This window comes from Orcinus orca, chromosome 8 (assembly GCF_937001465.1).
Source record: "Orcinus orca chromosome 8, mOrcOrc1.1, whole genome shotgun sequence".
Taxonomy (NCBI): domain Eukaryota; kingdom Metazoa; phylum Chordata; class Mammalia; order Artiodactyla; family Delphinidae; genus Orcinus; species Orcinus orca.
The window spans coordinates 17,403,010-17,416,239 of NC_064566.1; the positions used below are offsets into that span (position 1 = coordinate 17,403,010).

Consider the following 13,230-nt stretch of genomic DNA (forward strand, 5'->3'; position numbering starts at 1 on the left):
TAATTGCTTTCTGACATGGGAATTCGCTTGCCTGTTTGCTCTGTGTCTCTGCTTAGTGCCATTATCAAATGTGTAGAATCCACCAGTCCCTGAAGACCTATGCCTATGGTATGGGTCTCCCTTAACTCCCAAAGGGCTTATCATATAAAAGAGATGATTTTAGGATTTCAGTATTATTTCTGACCTGGAAGGGATAGCTCATTCTATTTTGGTAATTTCTGGAGAGATTATAGATCATGATGATTACAGTGCATGGCAATAGTCAGAAAATAGAGTTTACAGTTAATGAGAATACATACCATGTTGGTATTACATAATCCTAAAAATCATCATTATTTTACATGGCAACAAACTACCATCATGCATTCTTTTGCTGGTACATACAAACAGTCCTCTAGCCCAGAATGCTCACAAAATAAGGCGCTTGTGGTACGGGCTAGGGTCAGTCACAAAGAACTCCATGGGGGTGATGAATTTTATGTAACTCTGAGAGAAAGAAAATGTAGAGATTGAGATGTTAGAATATTTCCAGGGCAAGTTGCCTGATTGGCCTTCAAGAAATCTAATAGGCATACATTACCTTAGGAGTAGAAGTCTTATGAAATAGAAGTCTAAGTGTGATGGTTCATTCATGTGGCAACTTGACTGGGCCATGAGGTGCCCATAGAGCTGGTTAAACATTATCTCTGGCTGTGTCTGTGGGGGTGTTTCTGGAAGAGATTAGCATTTGAATTGGTGGGCTGAGGAAAGGAGACGGCGATGGCCCTCCCCAATGTGGGTGGGTATTATCCCACCCACGGAGGGCCAGAATAGAACAAAAGGCAGGGGAAGGTTGAATTTGCTCTGTATCTGACTGCGCGAGCTGAAACATCAACTTCTCCTGTCCTCAGGGCTCCTGGTTCTCAGGCATTCAGACCTGGACTGCAGTCTACACCACTGGCTCTCCAGCAGTCTACACCACTGCAGTCTACACCACTGGCTCTCCAGCTGGCAGATGGCAGATCATGGGACTTTTCAGCCTCTATAATCATGTAAGGCAAAATATTATAAGAAATCACTTTCAAATATAGATATAAGTAAACAGATATGAGATATCTATCAGTCATTTATCTATTAATATATCTTTTATTGGCTCTGTTTCTCTAGAAACCCTGAGTAATACACTAATACACCAAAGTTCCTCAGCTTTGCAGGTACAGAAACTTGAACTTGTCAGTGAGCTGAGTTGGGTTATTCAGGGACACTGATTCGTGCTGAATAAATTCACAAGAGACTAAAGTATGTATATCAAAATGAAAATGGTCAATATTTTGATAAATAAGATTTCATCTCCTTATTAAAAAACAATAATCCGAGGCTAGCTTGATGAGTATAGATTCATAATAAAAATTAGTTATAAGAGTGGACAATTTAATGTTACAACTATTTTCTGTGATATACTGTCTCTGAGGACCAGGATATTAGTTAATGAATTTAGAACCCTTCCTTTTAATCAGAGTTTGAGTCAGTATTCATAAAACGTGGCTAAGAATTTCTTTCCAAATGTGACACTTCAGATGTGCTCAACCTCTTTAGTTTGATTAGTATCAAGTCTTGATCTGGTCTGGGAATTTTTCTTTCCATTTAATTGTGTATCACTGCTATGATGCATCTTGTGTTGATTTTATAGTTTGTCTCTGAAAAGTTATACCTCTTTTTCTTAAAAAATAGTTTAGGGGCATGTCATCATTATCTCATTGCAATGCCCGTAAGTCTTTAAGAACAGTTGGAATCAACAGGAAGAGTTGGAAATGTTGAGACTGTTCCCATTATAATGTAAGCCTAATACTAAGCCTATGTAATGTAATAACAACATGGCACGAGTAAGGACTTACAGATAATAACGAACAGTGTGGTGAAGAGTTAAAGACTGGCCTGTTCTGAACAAGTAAAAATATAGTCAAGAGTTATGAGATCAATTGAACAGATGATGGAGTAAGATGGATTGGAGATAGATAGTTGCAGATTTAGAATGAAATACTGCGGTAAAATTCAGTCTGAAAGCAGAACCATTGTCAGCCCTACATAGGGAGGAATGGGGCACTCTCAGGTCAGTCACGGAGCATCCACTGATTGAGTGCCACTGTCTTTACCCTCTTCTGGGTCCTGAAGATGCAGAACTGAAAGACAGTAGGAACTGTATCCCCTACCATACAGTCTAGAGGGAAAGAAAACATTAACCATTTTTTTTAAAAATCCATTTGACGTGTGACAAAGTGCTATAATATAGAAATTTAGAATTCCACAAGAAGGTATCACAGTGGAATTAAACAGAATCTGGTGGGAGGTGGGTGGGGGGAGACTGGGTTCTGAAGCAACTTTCTGGAGTAATAGAATGATAAATTCATTTGTTTATAATTATGAATCTACAATTACCAGCAGGGAATTAGAATACCTAAAAAGCAAAGTAAGATATTACTTTGCTTAAGTGGGATCAGGATCTGAGACTCTTTTCTTTCATTTTTATTTTTTAATATCATTAGCATAAGCCAGGGTCCTTGGCCCGAAAATTCTGAGACTCAGTGAATGTTCTGGGTGTTGGTGATACCTAGTCTCCCTGGGATCCCAAGCTATATCTAACTCAAGTGCATTTACTCAATGTTAGCTCATGTTTCCTTGAAGTTAGGTATGGCCAGATGACCGAATCCTGTGCCTATCGCAAATTCCAAATGCCTGTTTTGAGAATTCTCTACTTTTGTAAGTTCAAGTGTGTGTCTCAGACAGGAATGTGGAAGACTGAACATTAATGAATTGTGCCTGGAAACAGAGTAAAATGGGGGCGGGGGGGGAGGGCGTTACACAGTAAGTGGGACCCGTGTCCTTGGTTCTCATTCATTCATTCTGTAAATTGCCATCTATACCAAAATGTGCAGCCAAGGTTGCAGTGGCCTCCAGAGAGAATGATGTTAACAGACCATTTTCCCTCTCTTCTCCTGCTGTTTGAAATGTCACCAGAGCCCTGAGAGTAATAGAGGACTTTAATGTACATTCAGGTGTATGATTCTTTCTATTATCGTTCTGATTATTATTATCATTATTCACATCCTGTTAGCTTTTCACCTTGAGCTAATGTGACATTTCAGTGCTATGGAAAATCAATGAGCCAAAAATTTCTCATGCTACAACAAATAATCACTGTTGATTTAAGTACAAAGACGAAATACCACATAGACAATATGGATAAAGATTAAAATGCACACACATACATACCATCCATTATTGAGAATCTTTTAAGTGGTTTTCAAAATTAGTGTTTTCTGCTGGGAAGAAAATATTCCCTTATTGAATGACCATAACCTGAACTGAAACTTGCTTTCAGCAAAATTAGCTATGTCTTCACTTCTGATAATGATACCAAACCTTGGATTTAATTAGACTCTAATTGCTGTTTTAAATTGTCTCCTGCCTCAGACTTTGCTTTCTTTGCCATCTAATTCTGGTTGTTTTTTTTTTTTTTTCCATTTTCTATATTTGTTCCTGTACTGAGATCACAATACATAACAAGTTAGTCACAAAATTTTAACAAACAAGATAGTCCTAGCAAGAATACATGATATTTTCCAAGAAGCTTCTCTGCTAATGACTTTGCATGACAGAGAATGGCTAATTGTTTGCCAAGCACATTTTCAGTTTCTCCTGGGAAAGAGCTAGCTCATGTTTCCTTGAAGTTAGGTATGGCCAGATGACCAAATCCTGGCCAACGGAATGTGTATAGAAATGATCCTGGCTTAGAAAACCTTTCACTGGATCCTCCATTCTATTTCTTCCCTGTCTGCTGGCTGTAGGTGACCTTGAATGTCACATAGTTTCTAAGCCTTTGCTATGCTGGGTCTCTTCTCCCCACCTCCACCTGTTAGATGTTCATTGTGTGAGTGAGAAACAATTTTCTAATGGGTTAAACTGTAGAAATTCATGGTCCAGCTGTTTCAGCGGCTAGCATTACCTTATCTAAAACATTTGGTAATGTCTCCCATGAACCATTGGCTAATGTTTTACTTTCCCTCTGAACTGGCAGGGTATTCCAGAGAAACAGACCCATAGGATATATTTAGTAGGATATATATAATAAGATATACGTATTTATATATTATATAATGGTATATATATTTATATAGATTTAAATCTGTATAAAGAGATTTATTTCAAAGAATTAGCTTTCACAGTTATGGGGGCCCACAAGATTTAAATCCACAGGGCAGTCCTGCAGGCTGGAAACTCTGTCTTGAGGCAGAATTTCTTCTTTCTCAGAAAACCCGTTTTGCTCTTAAAGCCTTTCCACTGATTGAGTGAGACCTTCCCACATAATTGAGGCAATCTTTTTACTGAAAGTGTACTGATGTTAACTACATCTACAAGATACTTTCCCAGCAACAACTATATTAGTTTTTATAACTCTCGTTAGGATATCACATTAAGTTACCACGTCCTGGTGAAGAAAGCCCTCTTTACTTAAATCCAGAAGTTTAAACTCAGAAAATACGTAACAGCTTCTCGTTAATGCAATGGGAATGTCTAAATAGAAAGCTTTATTGAAAGTACATATTTTTTTTAATTAGAAAAAGGTCGTACATACCAGGAGTCACTAAATAAAATATACAGTGCCCAGGCAGACACAAAAATAAGTAAATGTGTGGATAAAGTTGAGTCTAAGAAGGAGAATGGCGGAGGCTGTGAAAACTGGGGTAGGCTGTCGGATTCAAAAGGTTCACAACATTTTTGGAAAAAAACAAAACTGTCTGTGGTTTGGCTACAGCTAGTTTGTAACCTCTAAATTGAAATACATCTTTTTTTCCCCCTAAAAATATTGAAACTATTAGAATCAGATGATTCCACTGGGATTGGTGACTCAGGAGATCCATTGCCATCTTCCTGGAAACATGAAAAATATGAAGAAATAGGAGATAGGCAGAGGCTCTTCTCCCCACAGAAGTCGTAATGCGGGTGGGGGATAAAATGCAGCGTGAGCTGGCGGTACATGGTTACATGTATGTGATTTCCATGGCCTCAGTCTTATGGATCATAGAAGGCAATGATTTCAAATCATGTAGCAAAAACAACAAACACTTTGTGTCTAGACAGTCACAGGATGAGTGAGACATCTCATGAGTGAGAGTGAGACATCCCGTCTTTACCTGGCTGCCTAGTCCCTTACTGGCTTTGTGATCTTGAACAAATCACAAAACATTGTGAGCATCGTTTTCCTTACCTGTCAATTAAGGGGATTGGTTTCATTGATCACCAAAATGTCTCTCAGCTCTAACGTTTGTTGATTATGTGACGTGTCTCCTCTGAGGCACGGTGTGTGTTCCTACTTACTTCTAGTTGTAGCAAAGTATCTAAAAGTTATTTAGAACTTAGCCACCCTTGAAAAATACATGTCAAGAATAGTAATAGCATTTACTAATGTTTACCAAGAGCACGTAAGTCCTTGGCACTTTATATGTAGTATCATGCCATCATCACAATATCGAAATAAGGTACAGAAGATGTACATTAATTGCTGAGGTCATACAGATAAAAAGTGGCAGTGCAAGCACCTACACCCAGGCTTCACATCGCCAGGACTATTAACCACTATGCTGTGCCGTCCCAGCGGGCCCTCCCTCAGCCTTCACCCCGATTCCATGCCAGGATGTATATACAGGAAGCATTAATGCCTGCATTTCTCTCTATTCATCTCAGCTCCCTCTCCAAGAAGCAGTGTCCACGCACGCCAGCTTCTTATTGTGTCCACTGTCTCCTTATTTCCCTCCCCAGACCCTTGCACAATGTCCCATCTGCCTTTACCACAAGTCAATAATGACAGCCAGGATGCTTCCCACTTGCAAATTGCTTTTCACTTTGGCCATTTCTCAGCTGGCTGGTGTGAAGTTTGTAGTCTGTAAAAGCAGGGAAGGGGCAGCACATGGCTGGAAGCCAGAGTACAGGATGACATCTATTCTTCCCTTTTCCTGGGACATGTTTGCAATTGGTTACACAATTTAGAGAAAAAGAGAAAAGCTGAAATGAAACACAGTAAAATAGAAAAGCAGAGAGATTGCTTCTGAAAGGTAGTTAAATTGCCTGCTTCAGTGTCCCCTATGAAAAAGCTAACGGCATCGTCCCTCAGAAAGGCTCTTCCCTCTCTCGCAAAAAGAAAAGCTCTTTCAGGACCATAAACACCCTCTTCTGCTCAACCAGGGTCACCCTTCCTCTGCTCATTCTCTACTTATTGTCAGATGCCCCGCCCTACTAAGGGGATCATATAGCTATGCTGCTGCACTGATGGAGTGATGCCTCCATCCTTTTTCGTTTATCAAATGTTCATACAAATGGACTCTTCAGGCTGGTTCCTTGTTATTGCTAAGATTTCTACCCTGGAACTCCAGTGTTTGCCGAACAGCAAACTTTTGTTTGAGAGGCTTGGTATGAATTCCAGCTGTGAAGCATTACTAATAAAACCCAGATATCTAGGCTTCACAAATTTGTGTGGTAATTCATCTTTCTCCAACTCATAAAAGCCTAAACCTGTACCTCAGTTGATGGTGAGGCATTAGATATCTTTACCAAGTTTCCTTCTTCAAGTACATCTTGACACTCTGGAGAGCGTCTAAATATTGCAAACATCTGTGCTGATTGTCACTCTCCACCTCCGCCATGCTAGGGCCTGTGCGTTACTGTATCCACAGTCTGGAATGCGGGCCCCTCTTATCTCTGCATGGGTATTAGTTTTCTCTTGTTGCTGTACAAAGCTTCATGGTATAAAACAGCACACTTTTATGATCTCACAGTTCTGTAAGTCAGAAGTCGAGTATGACTCTTACGGAGCTCAAATCAAGTGGTCAGCAGGGCTGCATTCCTTCTCGCAGGCTCTAGGGGAGAATTCATTTACTGCTCATTATGGTTACTGGCAGAATTCAGTTACTGGGACTGTAGGCCCAAGGTCCCTGTTTTCCTCCTGGCTGTCGACTGAGTTCCATTTCCAGCTCTTAGAAGCCAAACTGCACTGCTTGGCTTGTGGTGTCTTTTCTCCATCTTCAAAGCCAGCAACAGTGTGTTCAGTCCTTCTCATGCCACATCTTTCTGACCCGCTGTTATGACTTCCTCTTCCACTTGTAGACTCAGTGATTAGATTGGGTCCACGTGGCTCATCCAGCCCCACATGGATCGTCATCTCCCCACATCAGGGTCCCTAACCCTAAAGGTCACATCTGCAAATTCTCTTTTGCCATGTAAAATGACATATCCATAGGTTCCAGAGATGAGGATGTGGTCATCTTTGTTGGGGCCATTACTCTGCTTCTTTATATTATTTAAACATCTGCTCAAATGTTACCTTCTCAGTGGGGTCTTCCTTGATCAGAGAAAATATTATTTTCACAGTAATGATTATTACCTGCATTTATTTGCTTATATATTGCTTATGTATTGTTTTACTTGTTTATTGTCCATATCTCCAACTAGAGTGAAACTCCTTAAGCAGAGGTTTTGTATGACTCTATTCCAAACACCTGAATACTAGTTGCTACATAATAGCTACTCAATACATGTTTATTGAGTGGACAAAAAAATGAATATGATATGATATGACAAAAAAATGAATACACGGATATGATTTTGAACCTATCTTGTGTAGACGATTCCAATTCCAATTTTCAAGGGAGTGTTTACACTCCCCTGAAAAATTCCTCATGCCCATGATGGTTGCCAGAATGTTCACTGTCTTTATCAAAACAGCTCCCCTTACCCAAAGAACGTGTCTTTGGCCAGGCCATTTGAATGGCATATTCCAAGTACAGGACATTTCCCATAGTCTGAGTTTTGAAGCTCAGGAAAATAACACATGGAAGACTTCAGTGGAAGCTACAGATTGGGCTTCAGTCTTCCCTACCAGATTCCTGAACATCATGCAGTGAGGCTACGCCTCTGAGAACTTCCTGCCAACAGCATGTCTCTATGCCAGTCTCCAGTGGGTAATAATAGCTAGCTCATGCATATCTCTTAAGAATTAACATGATTTTTGGAGAGAGGAAAGTTTAACCCATATTTAGGAAAGAAGCATATTCTCTCGCTCCTGAAAAAATGAAATATATTGTGTAGTATAGTTTAGCTATCCCTTATCTGAAACTTCTCTCCTTTCCTTTTGCTTTGCTTTACTATTATATCAGCAAACTACAAATATAATATTTCTTTTCATAAAAGAGAAAGGAAGCATTGCCCCAAAGTTGAAATCAAGAGTTCATCTGTAAAAAAGCAAAATATTTCTGGCTATAAAATGGAAGTCCACTCCTAAAGACACACACACACACACTTGTAGTCAGAATTCCAAAAGCTTGGGGCCATTCCCACCAGAGCATGTCTTTACAGTAACATTTATGGAGTACCAGATGTGAAGTATAGCCTGTGCTAGGTATCCTCTATATCAGTGGTCCCCAACCTTTTCGGCACCAGGGACAAGTTTCATGGAAGAAAATTTTTCCATGGATGGGGTGGAGGTGTGGCCTGGTTCCGGCGGTAATGCGAGCCATGGCGAGTGATGAGCGGCAGATGAAGCTCCACTCGCTCGCCCTCCTCTCTCCCCCTGCTGTTCCGCCTGGTTCCTAGCAGGCCTGGGGATTGGGGACCCCTGCTCTATATATTATCATTTAATAAGTTTTTGACCTTCTAGGTAGATATTGTTACCCCTGTGTTAATCAGGAAGATATTGTCTTGAAGAGATAATATCCAAGAGATATTTGTGATTTCAAACCAGGCTGCTTGATTCCAAAATCAGTGCTCTTTTCAAGGTTTTTCACTGCTCTAAATCTGTCATCCTTTCTGCTTCCTTTTAGGTCACTTTTACTGTCTTCTTCATATTTATATACATATTGCCCTTATGCTGCCCTGGAAGCATCTTTTTCTAGGTCTTCCTTTCTAGGGGAGTATTCTAATGTTCAAAAAATACTTCTCCTTGTCCCAGAGCACTGTTTCCTTCAAGAGTTTGCTCTCACCAAAGAATTTCTGGGATCAATACCAACTATAAGCACGGTGGCAGAGTGAGAAAGAAATAGAACTTGAATTCAAGTTGTGAATCTGCAAATTTTAGTAGTAAGGTTTGGGGCTAGGAATGTTGTAGTAAAGCCCTTGGGAAATGGGAATTCATCCTAAGACTAACATTCATCAAACCTCTCCTCTAAGGCTCTGGACTGCGTCTGACACACTGTTTCATTCATTGTCTCGTTTTGTTTTAACATTCTCTGAGCGTCAGATTCTTTAACTCCAAAATAGTGTTGAGAACAATAGAACCTTTCTCACTACTGGTAGGCAAATGATGTAGCATCAATGTTAAATATATCATAAATAGGAAAATAATTTTCTAAACTCAAATCCCTGTACTAGTGATTGCAGGATACAAAGTTAAATAACAAAAATAATCTTAACCTGTTTTAAGAAATGAAAGTGTTGAAATCTTGCATAAATGAAAGTCTAGCAGGACAGGCTCCAGGTGTGGAATGGAATAGAATCATCAGAGCGCCTGGTTCTTATTGTCTTTCCAATCTTCTATCCTCAGTATTGGCTTCCTCTAAGGCTGGTTGCCTTTATGCTGTTTAAATACTTTGCAAAAAAATTGTGACCAAAGGGATTCTTTTTCATGTCCAGCAGGGGTGAGAGAGAAACTGTTCTGCCAAGAATTACATGAACACACTTTCCTTTAGTTTGGGCCAGTTTATATCTCAAAACCACTGCTAGTTGAGAAAGAGTTACCGTAAGAATGTCATTCACTGATGAACTCAGGACAACTAGAGATGAAGTCACTTCCCTTAGTTTCATGGGGATTAAGGGGACATTTTCACAAAATTGGAACTATGTTTGGAAGAACACAATTGAATTTCTGAGTGAGCAGCAAACACTCTCATGAAGAACTCTGCCCCTCTTTCCACACTTATTCCATCTTTCCTCCCCCAAAAGGCAGACTAGTTGCTAACACAATTGACTAGAGCCCATGACATTTATCATTCCGTTTTGCTAATGTGTTGCTTTACTGAAACCTTTTCAGACATGGGTAGGAAGAAGGTCCTGAGAACAGATCAGATAGTCACAAAGATTTCTTCCTACAATGTGCGTGTTCTGTACAGTGTGCCTTGGTTGCTCTTCCCCTGAAAAGGTAGAATTTATTTCTCTACCTCGTGAATCTGGACTTGCTTTGGAAGTGGCTTAAACCAATACACTGTAATAGATGTGAAACTTTTCAGCCTAAGTCTCAAAAGGCATTATAGCTTCTACTTTTGCTTGTTACCCTAGAACTGCTGTGTATAAAAGCTTGAGCTAACCTTCAGGATGAGACAACACATGGAAAAAAGAGATCAAGTCAACAACCAGCATGAACAAATACATGATTTCTATTTCACTCCACTGTGTTTGGGGTGGTTTGTTACACAGAAATAGGTAACAATCTATAGATCTGGTTATTTAAGAAAAGGGTTATTAATATGTATACTTGTATTGAAGTATAAAATCTAAATTATACTTATTATATGCTTATATTTTAAAAAAAGATAAACCATAATATATTTTTAAATGTTTATTTATAGGAAAAGAAAGGGAATAGAATGAAGGGGGAGGGTATTAAGTCTAGACTTCTTTGTTGTTTTGAATTTGGAATCATGAAAGCATTATACACAATTATACAATAAAATTAAAATTTTAAAAGCAATCCTAAAAATCAAATCAAAACAAAAAGCTAATTAACAAATTTTTATCTTGGGATAGGACTATTCAAAGTAACTTAAAAACACAGTGATTTGACTATACATCCCTGCAGGAGAGAAATAATTGCTAAAAAAAACCCCGAAACAAACAACAACATCAAAAACACAAAGACAACAAACAAAATATACCTTAAGCCTTGGAATTCCAGGAAAATATACATAACTATTTGCCATTTGAGTCTACTGTACCTTTTTCAGTTTTCAAAATTTTAAGTTATTTTACGAACAAAAGAGTTCAGTGAACCCACATGATAATTGAAGGTAAAATGAGTTTTAGTCTTTTTTTTTTTTTTTTTTTTTTTTTTGTGGTACGCGGGCCTCTCACTGTTGTGGCCTCTCCCGCTGCGGAGCACAGGCTCCGGACGTGCAGGCTCAGCAGCCATGGCTCACGGGCCCAGCCGCTCCGCGGCATGTGGGATCTTCCCGGACCGGGGCACGAACCCGTGTCCCCTGCTTCGGCAGGCGGACTCTCAACCACTGCGCCACCAGGGAAGCCCTATTCTAGTTTTTTAAAGTAAACTTTCTCTTTGTGTTTTTCTAGTAGATCATTCTAAGAAAACTGTTGATTGAATGAATTTCTGGATGAGCAATAAAAATCTGAGTCTTTATTCCTCCATTTAATAACTATTTTCTCCTTTGTTTACAATTTACTATATTTTACCAAGGTGGGATTTGGCAGAGAGAGGAATAGGATAAGGATGTTATCGGATCCAAATGTCCAGCAAAGAATTTCTTCTTAGGCTGTGCATCTGCCTTTAAATCAACACAACTTGTTAAGAAGAAATTCAGAACCCTAAATATTAAATGTTCTATTTGAAATACTCCTATTAGTTGCCTTTCGAAAAAATATAACCTTCACCCTTATGAAGAAGGTGAATTAGGCTCAGAGTTTCCCTTCCTTTTATTTAAGGACTGAGGTAGTACAGCCATGGATTTAACAGCGACAGACTCAGCTATGTGGGACTAATTAAGGAAACCAATTATTTATTTTTCTTCATTGAAAATCATATATGTATATATATGAAATACCTCCCTGAAGACTGGAGAGTTTGTAGGATTTTTTTTTTTTTTTTTTTTTTGGAAAGAGAACAGAGTTTAATTTCTTAGAGCAGCTATTCCAGATTGGTTTTGCATTTAATGGAATGAACTGACTGAGTGCCAGTGGAGAACTAAAAATCTCTAGCCCAAGAGTCATTATGGACATATTGGAAGACAGATCTTGTTAAATTAGATATCAAGCTAAAAACAAACTTAAATTCTAATCCCATTCAACATAGAAGTTACACACATGTTTGGCCAGGCACCGAGGCAGAGAAAATCATGAAACAAAAATCTCTTTACTTAAGAGATGACTTTCAAGTGAGGAAAAGAAATATTTGTGAAAAGAAAATTGACATGATGTGACAATGATTGATGTGTACACTGAATTCTATGGTATTGCAAGTGTTGAATGAGTCAGCTTGAACTAGGCAAATAGAGCATGGTTTCAGAGAAGAGCTGATATTTGTGCTAGGACTTTAAGTACAAGAAGGAGTTGGCCAGGTACACCAAAACATTTAGAGAGATGGAATGGAAGGATGAAAAACACAAAGGCTTTATTTAGAGTGCAACATTCATTTGGGTCAAGGATGGAAGTCTAGAATTGTTTAACCATGAGATAGGTGAGAGCAATATGAAGATTTAGTAGGAACAAGGGTTATCTGGGTTAACATTCTTGGACCTGTGCCTCATGTATTCCCCACAATTGTTCTGAGCCAGTGCATTTTGGGGGGCAGCCAGAGGGAAAAACTGGCAGATATTTTGAGCTGGGAATTTTGGAAGAATAGAGAGCATTAGTGGTAGAGGTCATTAATACCATCCAATTAGCATTCATTCCAGTATTTGGAAGGGGACCCAGTTTCTTCCTGTTTTGCTTGCTCTTCTACATGCAAAATAATGATTTGTTATCATTCTAAAACGCCTCTAATTACTAATAAGATATCTGGGGATCGGAGCATCCAAGATGGTGGAGTAGAAAGATCCTGAGCTCATCTCCTCCCAAAGGCATACCAAAATCACAACTATTTATAGAGCATCTATTGATGATAAAAACCAGAAGACTAGCAGAAAAGATGTTCTACAACTAAAGATATAAAGAAGGTGCCACAATGAGATGGGTAGGAGGGGCAGAGATGAAGTATAGTCAAAACCCATACCCTTGGGAAAAGACCCACAAATAGGAGGATAATTACAATTGCAGCAAGGGGTCTGAGCCCCTGTCAGGCTCCCCAGCCAGGGAGTCCTGCACCAGGAAGACAAGCCTACACTATATTTGGTTTTGAAGGCCCATAAGGCTTACTTTTTGGAGAGCCAGAGGGCTGTGGGAAACAGAAACTCCACTATTAAAGGGTTCACACAAAATCTCACATGCTTCAGGACCCAAGACAGAAGCAGTAATTTGAAAGAAACCTGGGTCAGACCAACA

The 13,230-nt window shown here is 39.2% G+C and overlaps 1 long non-coding RNA gene across 1 annotated transcript in view; it reads left to right on the top strand.

The window, feature by feature from the left end:
• The first annotated feature begins 942 nt into the window (after positions 1-942).
• The window catches only part of LOC117197752 (uncharacterized), a 221,988-nt gene continuing 209,700 nt past the window's right edge, over positions 943-13,230 (top strand). Inside the window, exon 1 of the long non-coding RNA XR_004478602.2 lies at positions 943-1,031. This is a non-coding gene — a long non-coding RNA (uncharacterized LOC117197752). The remainder of the gene's footprint in view (positions 1,032-13,230) is intronic.